Here is a 15,268-nt window from a genome sequence, read left to right on the forward strand (position 1 = left end):
ATTGGGATAACTAAGCATCCTGGTTTGCCTAGGAGAGACATTATTAATATCACCCCCTAAGAAAGTGCTCACCCTACTTATGTCAAGGGCGGTTGCCAAAAATGGGAGAGAAAATGTCACCATCATCTGACATCTGCTATATCGTCTTCTAGTCATTCACTCCCCGAACATGTACTGAGTCCCTAATGGTGTGCCAGCAGCTAAGTATACAATGCTGAGTAAAATCAACCAGGTTCCTGCCCTCATGGAACTGACCATCTAAAGTCATGCTTGGCCAACTATAACCCACTGGCCAGATCCAGCCTGGTTTTTCATAACACATGAAAATAAATAAAAAATAAAATTTAAATGGTTGGAAAAAATCAAAAGGAAAATGTAATCCCATGACATGTGAAAATTAAATGAAATTCAAACTTCAGCATCTATCAAAGTTTTATTGGCACACTGCGCTAGTCATTCCTGCATTATCTCTGGCCGATGTCTTGTTCCAACCACAGAACTGAATGGTCATTAACGGGCATTGTGTGGCCCACAAAGCATAAGAGATTTACTATCTGGCCCTCTACCGAAAAGGTTTGCCAACCCGCAGTGGAAAGCCATGTTTCTGGTGTAGTGCCCAGGGTTACTGGAAGATGAAATAAGATAATGCAAGAATAACAGTACCGCCGGTGCCTCACACATAACAAAGCATTCAATCGGTGTGCGTTGGCTATCTGCCTCAATTTGCTGATCTGTAAAATGAAAGCAAAAAGAACACCTCTCTGGTGTGGTGGTTGTGTGAATTGTAATAAGAAAATGTGTGTCAGGGATCCCTGGGTGGCGCAGTGGTTTGGCGCTTGCCTTTGGCCCAGGGTGCGATCCTGGAGACCCAGGATCGAATCCCACGTCAGGCTCCCGGTGCATGGAGCCTGCTTCTCTCTCTGCCTATGTCTCTGCCTCTCTCTCTGTCTCTCTGTGACTATCATAAATAAATAAAAATTTAAAAAAAATTTAAAAAAAAATGCGTGTCAAAAAAAAAAAGAAAATGTGTGTCAAAAAAAAAGAAAAGAAAATGCGTGTCAAGCACTTGGCACAATACCTGCGTGCGTATAGTAATCACTCAATAAACAGTAACTACTGGCTGTGAATGCATCTGGCTGCAGCAATGCCCCTTCTATTGACAGGATGATTGTTACATTTATTAGCTCGGTTAATCTGTTTAACGTTTCATATGGAAGTATCTCAAATGTTCAACAGAATAAATGTAACATAAAATCTTATATGATCTTCTATAGTAGGTAATAAAAATTAATAACCTTGCTTGCTTATTGGTTTGTATGGTTCACCTCAGTGAACCCAGTGTGATCCACTCCTCTCCTCTGCTGTATCAGACATCAGCAGATGGGAAACACCCCACTGAGTCCGTCCATTCTTCTGCAGAGGTGGCCATTTGGGGCATCTTCCATCGCTTTGCTCCTACAAACAAATGGCTATTCTTGTGAATGCCTGCTAACCCATGGTTCTGCACAGTTGCACAGGCAGTATATTACCACCTTTCTCAGCCCCTTTCGCAGTGAGGCTCTGAAATCTTAAGTTACTTGCTGAAGTCACACAGGCAAGACTCATGACTGGGTCTTTATTCTCTGCCTTCCCCAAACTCACCTCTTTCAAATCACCCCCACCTCAAATTGAAGCAATTTGTCACTTTTCCAAAGCAGAGGATGCAATCAACCCATTTCTGTTCCCAAGATTAAAAGCCACTAGCAAAAAACCAAACCATGTTGGAACTTCCAAGGTGTGTTTGAGTTAAGTTTTGCATTTCTGTGCCGCAGAGGAAGGCTAGTTGAAGATTTGCAATACTAATTGACTGTAAAAGAGCAAAAGATTTTTACTCAACAATTACTTTTTTGAAGGGTTGTGTAAACCCTAATGGAATCCATGAATTTTATTCATATCTTTCCTGCTATGTGCCATCAACTGGTAAATTTGTATAACACAGAAACAGGCTATGTCAGGGGCCTGCAAGACCTTCCCAAGCCCTACAGGAAGAACATAGATGTTTATTGAGCATGTACTAACTATGTCATAGAGATAGCACCTACTGCCATAAACTTCTCAATAGTCCTTCACACTAGATACCATGATTTACATTTTCCTAAAGAGACATCAGGATCAAAGCCTTAACTGACTTGTCCAATATCACACAGCTAGTAAGTGGCAAAGCTAGGAAATAAACTCAAGCCTGTGCTGTCCTAAAGCCCTGATTCTCCAAAGAAATCCATACACCGAGGACAGAAATGTCCCATCTCCACCTGGACCCTAAAATTCAAATGTATTTATCCTAACTTACCCTTATCAGAAACCTGATGGTTTAACCTAAAATCTAAAGATGAGAATTATATGGTCCCAAGCAAGGATTTAGTCCATTTTCAAATGCGGAAAAGGTATTAAACACGATAAATCAGTTCACAAGAGGGCAGGACTAGAGGATCATTCATGTGGCTGAAACTCAGGGATATTTTTCTGTCCATAACTCAAAACTTTGTTAGGTATTTTCTTTTCTTTTTTACTTGAGAAAGAGAGAGAATGAGCGGGGAGGAGGGGCAGAGGGAGAGGGAGAAAGGGAGCCTGACACGGGGCTCCATCCCAGGACCCTGAGATCATGACCTGAGCTGAAGACAGACGCCTAACCAACTGAGCCACACAGGAACCCCTATTAGGCAATTTCTAAAGACTTCATACAATGTAACACTTGGGGTAATCAACCCTTTAGAAAAACGGAAAATGATTTTAATTTTAATTTTAAAAAAAAACCATGGTAATATGGAAAGCAACAAACATGTATGAATGAAAATGAAAAAAATTGCTTTTACAAGTCTAGAAATCTATCAGGACCCAGACATCTGTCACCTCCTGAACAGACTTTAATTTTAGAGTTTGCTTCCTTTAAAAAATTTCCCCCTTCTCTTCCCATAGTTAGATGGATTTCACATATGTTTGGGATTTCACAAACTCGATCTTGGTAGGTGTGATATCTAAGAATATCTGAAGCTGTTTCCAAGTGTGGGATGACGCTTGTCTTGTTCTTTGAAATCCAACCTTTGGATTTTTCTTACTCTTTGTGGCTACTCTTGTGACGTCAGGTGATTCTCAAATCCATGTCTGCAGACACGAACTGACCCAAGCCTGAGTATCATTTCCAGTGGCCTTTATCTCCTCCTAGACATCCTCCAGTGCATCATGTTACAACCTATAAATGTGTTTCTACATCCTCTGGTGATCTTGTAAAAATGCAGATTCTGATGCAATAGGGCTGAACACAAGACAGGGTGACATAACAGTGCCTTAAGGTGGTTCATAAGGGTATCTTCAGGAAGATGACATTTGAACTGAAATATATATGACAAGAAGCCAGCCACGTGAAGACCTGGAGGAAGAGCATTTCAGCAAAGACCTGACCCTGGAGAGGGTCAGCATGTGCAAATATCCCGTAGCTGGAATCCACTTGCCAGATGCTATGAATGTATAGCTGTAGGGAGATCCCAGCATGGACAGAGGCCAGGAAATCACACAGAGCTTCTCAACCAGCGTTGGTACTAACCCCCTCCAGGAGAATTTGGTGATGTACAGGGTTTTGTGGTTGCCATATGGACTATGGGCACCATTGGCATTTACCAGTTTGGGATCAAGGATGCAAAATACTCTAAAATATGAAGGACAGTGCTATGCAGTGAAGTTCTCTCCACTCCAGAAGTCCAGTAAGGAATTGGGATTGGATTCTGAGCGGGACAGGAAGCCACCAGAGACCAGAAGACTATTGGAATCTGATGTATGTGTTTAAAAGACCCCTTTGTGGGGAGAAAGGCAATAGTGGAGCATGATTGGAAATGGAGAGGCCACTTAAGATCTTTCCGGGTTCCAGGAACACTGTTGCCCTGCATCCTTGACCTGCACAAGCGGCCGTGGCTGGATTAGGGTGGCAGTAGTAGAGATAGGGAGAAGACACGATGGGGTATACATTTTGGAAGGACCAAACCAGCTCATGGGGTGGACAAGGCAAGGGTGGAAAGTGAAGCACAAGGAGTCATGGGCGAGCCCCATGTTTCTGGCCTCAGCAACTGGGTGGCAGTAATGCCATCTCCTACGCTGGTGAAGTAGGTGCAAAGAATGGCCACCCAATCTTGAGTGCCCCCAGCCCTGGGAGTGACTGCTCACAGCTCACAGCAACCCCAGCAGGCCGGGTTGAAGCTTCCTCCATTCGAAACCATGTTTGTCCATCCATCCGTCTCACAGCACTTAGCTTTTTCCCTGCCCTCTCCTGCCTCTTGAGGGCTTTCCTTCTGCAGATCACTTCCACGGGAACCCCCGTCACAGGCTCCACTTCTAGAGAACCTGTCCTCCCAGTAATCTTATGGGAAAAGTCTCTCTATAATCTTATTATTTAAATGAAACCTTTTTATTTAGAAACATTATGTCTATGCTTTGGAATAGGAAGGCTGGGGAGATAGCCACAGGGAACAGGGTTTCTTTGGGGGACGATGAAAATGTTCTAACGTTCACAGTGGGTAGAGTTGTACATATCTGTGAATATACGAAAAACCAAATGGTACATTTTAAATTGGTGAATTGTATGGAATGTGAATTATATCTCCATAAATCTGTTTAAATAGTTGTCCATCTTCTATCCCAAACAAAAAACGAAAAAGCCCAGCCTCCTTGATCATGGCCCCCACTTGATTTTTCAGTTGTTATCTCCTTCCTGCCTTCAGGTTCCCTCTGCTCCAGCCAGAGTCAACTGCTTCCAGCCTGGCCCCCCAAATCATGTGCTTTTCTGCCCTCCAGGGATGCTCTCCTGGGTCCCCCACTCTTCCCCTGCCCAGGTCCCCAGCCATGTGTGATGTCCTCCCTTGGGGCTCCTGTCCTCTCTCGGGGTTCTGCAGGACTCCGCGTGGTGATGAGGAAGCACAGGGACTTTGGAGAAGTCGGTTCCTGGATCCTGAGTTTACTCACCTATAATATCGAGATCGGCCGTTCATCCTACGACTGAGCATCAGGTGCCAAGCACTGGATACACACAGCAGTGAGCAAAATAGACTGGAGATGGTACTGACCTTACAGGTAAAACATAATCTGTCCAAACCTTCCAATAGTGGCTGACACATAACTGTCACTTAGTAAATGAGTGGGAGCGTGGTCATTTCCTTCTACTCCTTTAGTCTTTTTTTTTTAAGATTTTATTTATTTATTCATGAGAGACACAGAGAGACAGGCAGAGACATAGGCAGAAGGAAAAGCAGACTCCCTGCGGGAGAGCCCAATGCTGGACTCGATCCCAAGCCCCCGGGATCACGACATGATCTGAAGGCAGACGCTCAATCACTGAGCCACCCAGGAGCCCCTGCCCTTTAGTCTTGAGCCAGGCCTCACCCAAAGCTGTTTTATTTTCCATCTTGTATTCAGCCTGTGTGTCTCCTTCCCCTAAATGGGCCATATAGTCCTTTACGCCATGCATTAAGACAGACACCTGTTTTGTATTCCCCCCAGCACTAGCCTGATGCCTGACTCATTGTACTTATCAATAAGTGGTTGAAAGGATGCAGGCTTGCATGCATATTGTTGGGCACTTTTGAATATGAAAGAAAATCTGAGTCATTCTCAATCCAGTTGCTGGGATAATTAAGACAGGTCTCATATGGTGGCTGATATATAGAGCTCCAGCATCCCGAGAGTGCTGAGAACGTGTTTCCTGGACTGGTCTCTTCATTCCCCTCTGAGAATTATAATCACAGCAAGACCAAAACCACAACTCCCAGCCCAGACAGGTGTATCCCACATGCACCTACAGAAGAGTATTTCACAGAAATTGATCCTGGTGACTCAGTAATGCCAGCCACCTCAATCAGTTGCAGATAATTAAATATCTTTATTCCCTTGGGGGTGGGGAGAAAATAAAATAAATTTAAAAATATATATTTAGGGCTCCTGGTGGCTCAGTCAGTTAAACATCTGCCTTTGGCTCAGGTCATGATCCCCAGGTCCTGAGATGGAGCACCAAGTCAGGCTTTCTGCTCAGCAAGGAGTCTGCTTCTCTCTCTCTCTCTCTCCCCTTCTGCCCTTCCCCACCATTCATTCTCTCTCTCTCTCTCTCAAATAAAATCTTGAAATATATACATATGTATGTATATATGTATATATATATACATATCTTTATTTCTAAATGCAAAACAAGACAAGACAGATCCAGAACTCAATAGAAAAAAAAAAAGTCAAATGACATGAAGAGTTCACAGAAAGGCACTTGAAAAAAAAATGCTCAGCCTCATTCTTGTGACAAATGCAAACTTACATCGAACTATGATTTTTAACCCATCGGATGGACAGGAGTGCAGGTTCGAAAACATGTCAATCTGACGAAGGTGTGAGGAAACAGACTGCTAGAGATAAAGTGGGTTCAGACTCACTGAGGGACAATTCAGCATTACCCACCCTAGTAAGAAGTGTAAGACCCCCTGGAACCAGCACTTTTATGGCGGGACATGTATTCAAAGTTGCTCATGGTCCTGGGGATACGATGGGAAACTGTCCATGGGAGAAAGATGTGGAGAGATTTTTCCCTGTGTGCTCTACTGAAACTTTTACATTTTGTTCTAAGTGGATGTATTACCTATTCAAAAAATACACAAAATTCCAAAATTCAGAAGAGACTTAAGCCTCGGGGAGGGGGATAACTTTATTTATTTTTTTTTAAAGATTTATTTATTTATTTTATGATAGACACAGAGAGAGAGAGAGAGGCAGAGACACAGGAGACACCGCTAAGCCACCCAGGGATCCCCGAGGGGGATAACTTTAAAAACAGCTGTAGGGCAGCCCCAGTGGCTTAGCGGTTTAGCGCCACTGTCAATCCAGGGTGTGATCCTGGAGACCCAGGATCAGGTCCCACGTCGGGCTCCCTGCATGGAGCCTGCTTCTCCCTCTGCCTGTGCCTCTGCCTCTCTCTCTCTCTCTGTCTCTCATGAATAAATAAATAAAATCTAAAAAAAAAAAAAAAAAAAGATGCCTGGATGGCTCAGCGGTTGAGCATCTGCCTTTGGCTCAGGGCGTGATCCTGGAGTCCTGGGATCAAGTCCCACATCAGGATCCCTGCGAGGAGCCTGCTTCTCCCTCTGTGTCTCTGCCTCTCTCTCTGTGTCTCTCAGGAATAAATAAATAAAATCTTAGGGAAAAAAAAGTTGTATTGGTGAATGGGTGCAGTTTTGGTTGGGATGATGAAACGGTTCTGGAGATGGACGGTGGTCATCGTCATACAACAGTGTGAATGCACTTGATGCTATTGCACTGTCCACTTAAAAATGGTTAAAACGGTCAATTTTATGCTTTGTGTATTTTACTATAATAGAAATAGTTTGAAAACAAAACAAGCACACAAGACTGAACCATGTGGCCACATTCAAATGCCATCATTTGGAAGACTCAGCCACACTGAGAAAACTCAGGAGCTTAGACCGCTTGAATTCTCTATGAATAGTCCTGCTTGAATATAATGTTATCATTCTCCCTTTTTAAAAAAAGATTTATTTACTTATCTATTTATTCATTTATTTATCAGAGAAAGAACACAAGCAGGAGGGGCAGAGGGAGGAGAATCTCAAGCAGACTCCACACTGAGGGTGGAGCTAGACACAGGGCTGGATCTTACAATCCTGAGAACACAATCTGAACTGAACCCAAGAGTCGGATGCTTGGGATCCCTGGGTGGTGCAGCGGTTTAGCGCCTGCCTTTGGCCCAGGGCGCGATCCTGGAGACCCGGGATTGAGTCCGTCGGGCTCCCGGTGCATGGAGCCTGCTTCTCCCTCTGCCTGTGTCTCTGCCCCTCTCTCTCTCTCTCTCTCTCTCTGTGACTATCATAAATAAATTAAAAAAATTTTTTAAAAAGTCGGATGCTTAATTGCCTGCGTCACCCTAGGCATCCCATAATGTTATCATTCTTGATAAAGGAACTTTATCCATTGTAAAACTAAATTGCATTTTTTTTTCGTTTTTTATTTATTTAAGTAATCTCCACACCCAACACAGGGCTTGAACTCATGATCCCGAGATCAAGATTCACCTGCTCCTTGGACTGAGCCAGCCAGGCGCCCCAACTAAACCGTAATTTAACTGTTCTTTGTGAGTTTCTATGAAAACACAATGTGGGGAAAAAATCCTTTGCCCCTACTACATAAATTTGATTTTTCCCTTTAAAAAAAATGTGATCTTAAAAAAAAAAAAAATGTGATCTTAAGAAAAATTAAAATAAAAATAAAAAATAAAAATAAATTAAAATAATGTGATCTTGGGGCACCTGGGTGGCTCAGTGGTTGTGTGTTATCTGCCTCCGGCTCAGGTTGTGATCCCAGGGCCTGGGGGTCGAGTTCCTCATCAGGCTGCCCACAGGGAGCCTGCTTCTCTCCCTCTGCCTCTGCCTGTGTCTCTCCTGAATAAATAAATAAAATCTTTTTTTAAAAAAATACGTGATCTTGGTGATGATTACATTCAGAATGAAATGGTTCATTCCAAACCATAATGTACACTCTAAATTATACTAGGGGGATCCCTGGGTGGCGCAGCGGTTTGGCGCCTGCCTTTGGCCCAGGGCGCGATCCTGGAGACCCGGGATCGAATCCCACGTCGGGTTCCCGGTGCATGGAGCCTGCTTCTCCCTCTGCCTGTGTCTCTGCCTCTCTCTCTCTCTCTCTCTCTCTCTCTCTGTGACTATCATAAATAAATAAATAAAAATATATATATAAAAAAAATAAATTATACTAGGAAGTCTTAGCAAAACTGACCTATATTACCCAAAATATTTATTTTTTAATTTTTTTAAAGATTTTATTTATTTATTCATAGAGACGCAGGCAGAGACACAGGCAGAGGGAGAAACAGGCTCCATGCAGGGAGCCCGACGTGGGACTCGATCCCAGGTCTCCAGGATCACACCCCGGGCTGCAGGCAGCACTAAACCGCTGCGCCACCGGGGCTGCCCCCAAAATATTAATTTAGACATCAATAACTGAAGTAAAAAATGCAATGGATAGATACACAGAGAATGAAAACACTAAAATATGTAAATATGTACTGTCTTGTTGCAAAAATGTGCCCAAAAAGTGCTAGAAAGGCCATCCATATGAATCATGATAATTATTCTCCTTTGTTCAGTGATAGAGATGCAAGAATTGAACAGAGAAACAGCTATTTGTCTTGCACGTTCATTTTTAGAAAGAGATCTAGACATATATACACACACACAGAGGTTCCCCACTGGTCAAGAATAAGCTCAAGTGACCCCCAGCACTGAATTCTAATTCCTCTCTAATTCACTCCTCTATGTTACTTTCACTTTACAGTAATACTCTGAATACTGTCTACTCCAGTCCAATTATAACTATCTGCCTCCCTGGGTACACCTAGCTCCTGGAAAGCAAGAACTATTTTGTTCATCCATTCCTCAGTGCCTAGTCCCTGGATGGAAAGGGGGTGGGATTTCATCTTTGCTAAATGGAAGAGAATCTGAACCCGAAATCCCTACCAGTGCAGTAGAACAGCTGTCTTATAAGGTAGAGAGGACTTCAAGATTGAATATCACCCCAACTCCTTTGTCCATACACTGCCACCAGATTTTACAGTGCAGTATCACTTTCTTACAAAAAAGCATTTGGGGGATCCCTGGGTGGCGCAGCGGTTTGGCGCCTGCCTTTGGCCCAGGGCACGATCCTGGAGACCCGGGATCAAATCCCACGTCGGGCTCCCGGTGCATGGAGCCTGCTTCTCCCTCTGCCTGTGTCTCTGCCTCTCTCTCTCTCTGTGTGACTATCATAAATAAATAAAAATTAAAAAAAAAAAAAAAGTATTTGGTAGCGATTTTTTAATTTAAATTCAATTAGCCAACATAGAGTACACACTTCCTTTCAGATGTATAGTAGTGATATTTTTTATCATGTTACTTCAGGATTTAAATCGTCTGACCTCAAATGACAAGAATATCAGCTCATTGGTAACTGCTGTTATTGATAAAACAGCAAATCTCTATTTCTGGCTCATTATTATTCTGCAAATTCAGTTATTTGGAAGCTTTAGCTAGTTCCCAGGGGGGGAAAACAGCACTTGCAGTGAAACCATTCACTCGAGATCATGACAATCCCTTTTGGTGGTGTCTCACGGAGCCAAAGCAAATGGCTGGCTGCAAAGCATACACATGTAATGTGATCCAACAATGAGCAGAAACTCTCTTCAGAAGCTTTTCACTGACAAGATGACCGTATCAGCCCACAACTGATTTGTCATGGGACATCCTGCTTTGCATCTTTTTATTAATTTTTTTAATTCAAATTCAATTTGCCAACATATAGTATAACACCCAGTGCTCATCCCATCAAGTGCCCTCCTCATTGCCTGTCACCCAGTTATCCCATCTCCTTGGATGGGAGACCTGCTTTGTCTCTAATCTGCACGTTTTCTTGGGGATTTTTCTTGTGAGTAGGAATTATAGAACTAGAAGTCTCTTTCTTTCATGCCTTCTAATTTAACCCAGGATCTCAGGAAGGATGATGGGGAATGAGGTGTGTCCAGGCCAAAAGGGCATGCAGTACCACCTCTGAAACCCCAGGGGATAACCACCAGGGTAGCACAGAGGCCCTCCTTCTATGGGAAGTCAGGTTCCCCTGGAACAGACACCCGGAGCCCCTCCTCATAATCCTCATCTCGGTCTTTCCTGCTGTGTCTTGGCCGCCTGTCTCCAAGCAGTGCTGTGTCCCAGTTAGAATTTCTGCCTTCTGACTCCTGTGAGGCCCAGCTCACCCTAGGACATCAATGCGGCAAGGGTGGCCCCTATCTGTCTCAGTCACTGCTTGGCCCGAGTCTAGCACATGGGTGGTGTCTAGCATTCGGTTTGTATGTTTCCTGATCACTTCCTGTATGTTTTACAGACATATTTCCTATTCGTCGCTTACTCATAAGTTCTTGGAAGTGGAATTCCCTGCCTGTCTCCTGAAGCTATTCATAAAGTGGGTGCTCAATAAATGCTTGAGGAACTGACTCGTGTATTCTGTATTCTGACTTAACTTCCAGATAAGAGCCACTAAATGTCAGCATTTGGCCAGTATAAGAGGCTGAGTGACCTATAATCCCAGTTTTTCCTGGACATTTCCAATGAAGTAAATGACATACCATAATATAAGAAAATGGTTTTATTCCTAATTTTTAGTTCCCATACAGTTTACAAATACACGTCTACTCTGATAATACGGCTTTGCAACTAGCAACGCAGTTGAACTAACACCCATAAATACAGGTGGGGAGACAACATCCACTAATGCTTCTCTACATAAACTATTCTTTTCATGTCATTTTTTTAAAAAACAATTGCAAACAGACTACATAATACGTGGGCAAAAAGGCAATTAAGTGAATCTTTTGAAACACTAAATGTATAATAAACAGTGCATATTATCAACATTTACATGATTCACATCAAAATGATGACATCCTAAAATGTATTCCTTTTAAAGGATAGATTTATCAATAAAATATTACATATCTTTTAATACTCTGGTACAATACTTCATATACTGCAGGAAAATTAAATGTAGGTCTAGTCATCAGCTTAATAAAGGATCCTTTTCCATTAGCTTTTATTAATAAAAGAATCACAATTATGTCATAAATAAACAGGCAAATTATTAATTACATGATTTGAGGTTTAGGATGAAAACTTGTAGAAATTAGTTTGATATACAGTAAAGTTATATAACACACTAAAATCAACTGTTTAATATTTTTGCCTTGTGTGAACTGCCCATAGTGAAAAAAAGAACAAACTTTTTAATGATGGAAGATACAATAAACTGTATTTTGGAACTTATCTTTCAAGAGGAAGAGGGAGAAAGGTTTCCACAACATTAAGGGCTAATACAGATCCTAATAAAGGCATCTGGAAATCAGGGAGGCCATGTGCTTGCTATAGAAAACTTTTTCCCCCCAACAACAGAAAACAGAAACTGCACTGGGTGTGTCCTTATGTCTACGGCCTAAATTCCCCTTATGGACTAATAAGCTACAACAAAATACTTCACAATTGCATACCTTTCCACATTTCCCTGAACTAGAAATAACCCAGGATGTTATATTAGTTCTTAAGAGCCCCAGTAAAAACAAAACAAAACAAAACAAAAACTAAAAATAATCTTGATAATCTTTGCTGTTCCAAAACAACAAGGCAATGTAAAGAATGTACAAACACCAAGTAAATCATACATCAATTTGCTCATCCCCATTTAGCCACATCTGAAAAGTCACTGATTCAATGGGAGAGAGGACCATAATTTTCAGGAGGGTCACATACTGGAGGTGAGGTGTCTTTTTATTTTTTTTAACCAAAGGGGGGGGGGGAACTATTAAGACTCTGAAATTTGGCTTTTAAAAAAAGAAAAAAACAATAAAACAAAAAACCCCAATACCATGTGCCAGATAATTTCTTCACCCCAAATATAAAACCCTATGCTTATAATTTTTAAAATACTCGACCAGCTATGGGATATTGTGCAAATTTAATGTCTACCAGCAGCCCAGAAGCAGACTGTATCCCTGTATCTATCATACCTACTTGCCAGGTTACCTGATTCAACCTATTCAAGTACTGACTGCTCTGGCCCCACGCACTCTGACCTCCTCGCAAACCACCTCTTTGGAACTTTCATTTCCACAATTTTTTTAACACCTGCACCTCCAGCTCCCCACATCTTCACGGCCTCTCTTCCTGATTTCATCTCATGAAGAGTAACCTCATCTGAGAACCTGCAATCACCTTTCACCAAAAACATGACAAACCTTAGCAACCCAGGGACTCCCACCCACAATGTTATCTTGGCATGAATTCACATAACATGATAGTTTGCTGACTTCATGGAGGGAAATCTAAATGAAATCAATGTCCTGTAACAAACAAAGCTAGCCAAGATCAGGTATTTCTGTTTCAAGCGCCAAACAACTTGATCTTAAGCTACCGGCAGAGACGTTAATGTAGCAGATATATTTGTACAATCAAACCCTTGTGTGCTGGTGAAAGACTTTGCCCCCCAAGTCCAGAGTCTAAACTATACCACAAAAAATCAAGGCAAACAAGAACAATTCAATGTGACAATGAATGAAAAAGAATAGGATTCAAGATCCTTGCTGCAAATACTGAACTGGAATCTCTTTCTTTCCAGGCTTGACAAGAAGACAGTAGTCATTGACCTTCCTCTCAGAAGGTAATTACCTCTGGGCCATACCTGTGTTCTAAAGCAATTCTAGGTTCAATGGAGGGGGGGCAGGGGGACCAATGTGCATTTTGTCTGTGAAAATGGTAGCGAAGGCAGTCTTCAAACTACCTCAAGGTTTCATGGGAGGTAAAGACCTCAGTACTACCAGGACTGGATCGGGAGCCAAATCAAGAAGGATCTGCCATCAGGAGACCATAAGCTAACAGCAAAGCTGCCATGCATTTTATGATCTTTACAATGTCAACCAATGATACTTTAACTGAAACACACTCAGTGAAGGATGATCCAACACATGGGGCAAAGAGGATGTCTTTGGAGAAGGCACTTCAGGTAGAACGGTAGCAAATCTTACGGCTTGATTAAAACAAAAATGGACTACTGCTAATTCAATCTGATTAGCGGCCTTGTTTGGACTGCCCCTTCTTCTCCTCAGCCTGAAACCACTGGCAAGGAGAAAGCACCACATTCACCTCCTCCTGTGGGTCAACAGCAACAGGTGGTTCTGCTTTCAGATGCTCTGCCCCTGAAACACATCCATCCTTACGAGACTACTTTCCCTAAGGGATGGTTCAGAAAATATGCTCAGAGCCAGCAGAAGTGGTTCAGGGAGCTTCTAGAAGGCCCTCTCTGTTTGACTTCCAGCTTACACCAGCTCTTGAAAGCAGCTTCAATTTCCCAACATCACTAGCAGCTTCTACTTCTGCTAACTATTGCTGTTTTCCTGTGGCACTGATTCTGACAGTCTACTACTCTGCCCCCCACCCCCATCCCCTGCGGTGAATCATACCTCCACTTGGCACCCTTGTGCCATCTCCTCTTCCTGAATCTGGGCTGGACCTGTGATGCTTTAATCAACAGAGGATAGTAGAAGTTCTGGGTTTAAGTCTCAAGAAGTCCTGGCCATGCCTGCTTTATACCCTGCGGGCTCTGAGCTGCCATGTAAGCAGTCCAGCTACTGTGCTCTCGTGGCCACTGGAGCCACATGGAAAAGGAGAGGCCCATGGAACTGCAGAGAAAAGCCCAACCATCCCAGTGTCTTTGGCCAACCTGCTGACCAAATGGGTGACACCAGCGAGAGGACAGAAACAGTTCACCTGAGCCCAGCCCAGACTGAAGAATAGTGAGGAGGGGAAAAAAAAGGACAAGCCACTGCGTTTTGGGGTGGTTTGTCACCAACAATCGGTAATCACGACTCTAGTTGGTTCTCCACAGATGCATTTCTTTTTTCTAAATACAAGACAATTACTCAAATGAAAAGAAAATATGACAAACATTTTCCCACCACATCCTCCTCAGCCAACAGGCTGAAGGTAACTGGTCATCTGCTAAGAAGAAAACACGCCTATTCTCCCAAGTTTCCATGACTCTTTTTTTTTTCCCATGATTTTTTAATGGCAATGCAAAGGTAGACAGTCAACTTCTCACGGTCTGGAGCACTGGCTTAATTATCACTTAGCCAAAAAATGAGGCCATCAAATGAATTATCCACTACTGGATAAACAATGATAAATGAAACTGTTCTCACTCCCACAGGATGTTGTCACCTTTTCCAGAACATTTTCCTCTTAAAAGTGCCGTTATCCCTCACAAAGAGAAAAATAATTGAATTTTTAAGGTTATAAAAAGAAAAGAAAATGCCAATATAAGTAGAATTTGAATCACCATCATCTGTAAAATATAGAGCACAATTAACTGCTTCCTCAATTTAAAATAAAATTCTATAAAATATAACACTGTCTACATTGTAGAGATGATTTCTTCTTATCTGAGGAAATGAGTAATTGGTAATCAGGTATTGTTGAGTTAGAATAAAGTGGTCTTTAAATGGTTTCAAATTTTGCTTCTCCAAAGGTCCACAACACAAGCTTTCCAAACTCAAATTCATTCTCGCATATTCTTTCTTGCATCTGTTCTTGAACATTTTTAGGGAGAGGGTAAAGGTCCATATCTAGGGAAGAAATAAGTTAGAATTTTTAAGGAGTACACATCT

The 15,268-nt window shown here is 42.3% G+C and overlaps 1 protein-coding gene across 3 annotated transcripts in view; it reads right to left on the bottom strand.

The window, feature by feature from the left end:
* Positions 1-11,190: 11,190 nt before the first annotated feature.
* PTPN11 (protein tyrosine phosphatase non-receptor type 11) overlaps positions 11,191-15,268 on the bottom strand; it is an 84,411-nt gene continuing 80,333 nt past the window's right edge. For all 3 annotated transcript variants that reach the window (XM_041728899.1, XM_041728898.1, XM_041728900.1), the window contains exon 16: positions 11,191-15,226. The gene's annotated coding sequence lies outside the window, so the exon portion shown is untranslated. The remainder of the gene's footprint in view (positions 15,227-15,268) is intronic.

The sequence above is a fragment of the Vulpes lagopus genome, chromosome 14, assembly GCF_018345385.1.
Source record: "Vulpes lagopus strain Blue_001 chromosome 14, ASM1834538v1, whole genome shotgun sequence".
In the NCBI taxonomy this organism is placed as follows: domain Eukaryota; kingdom Metazoa; phylum Chordata; class Mammalia; order Carnivora; family Canidae; genus Vulpes; species Vulpes lagopus.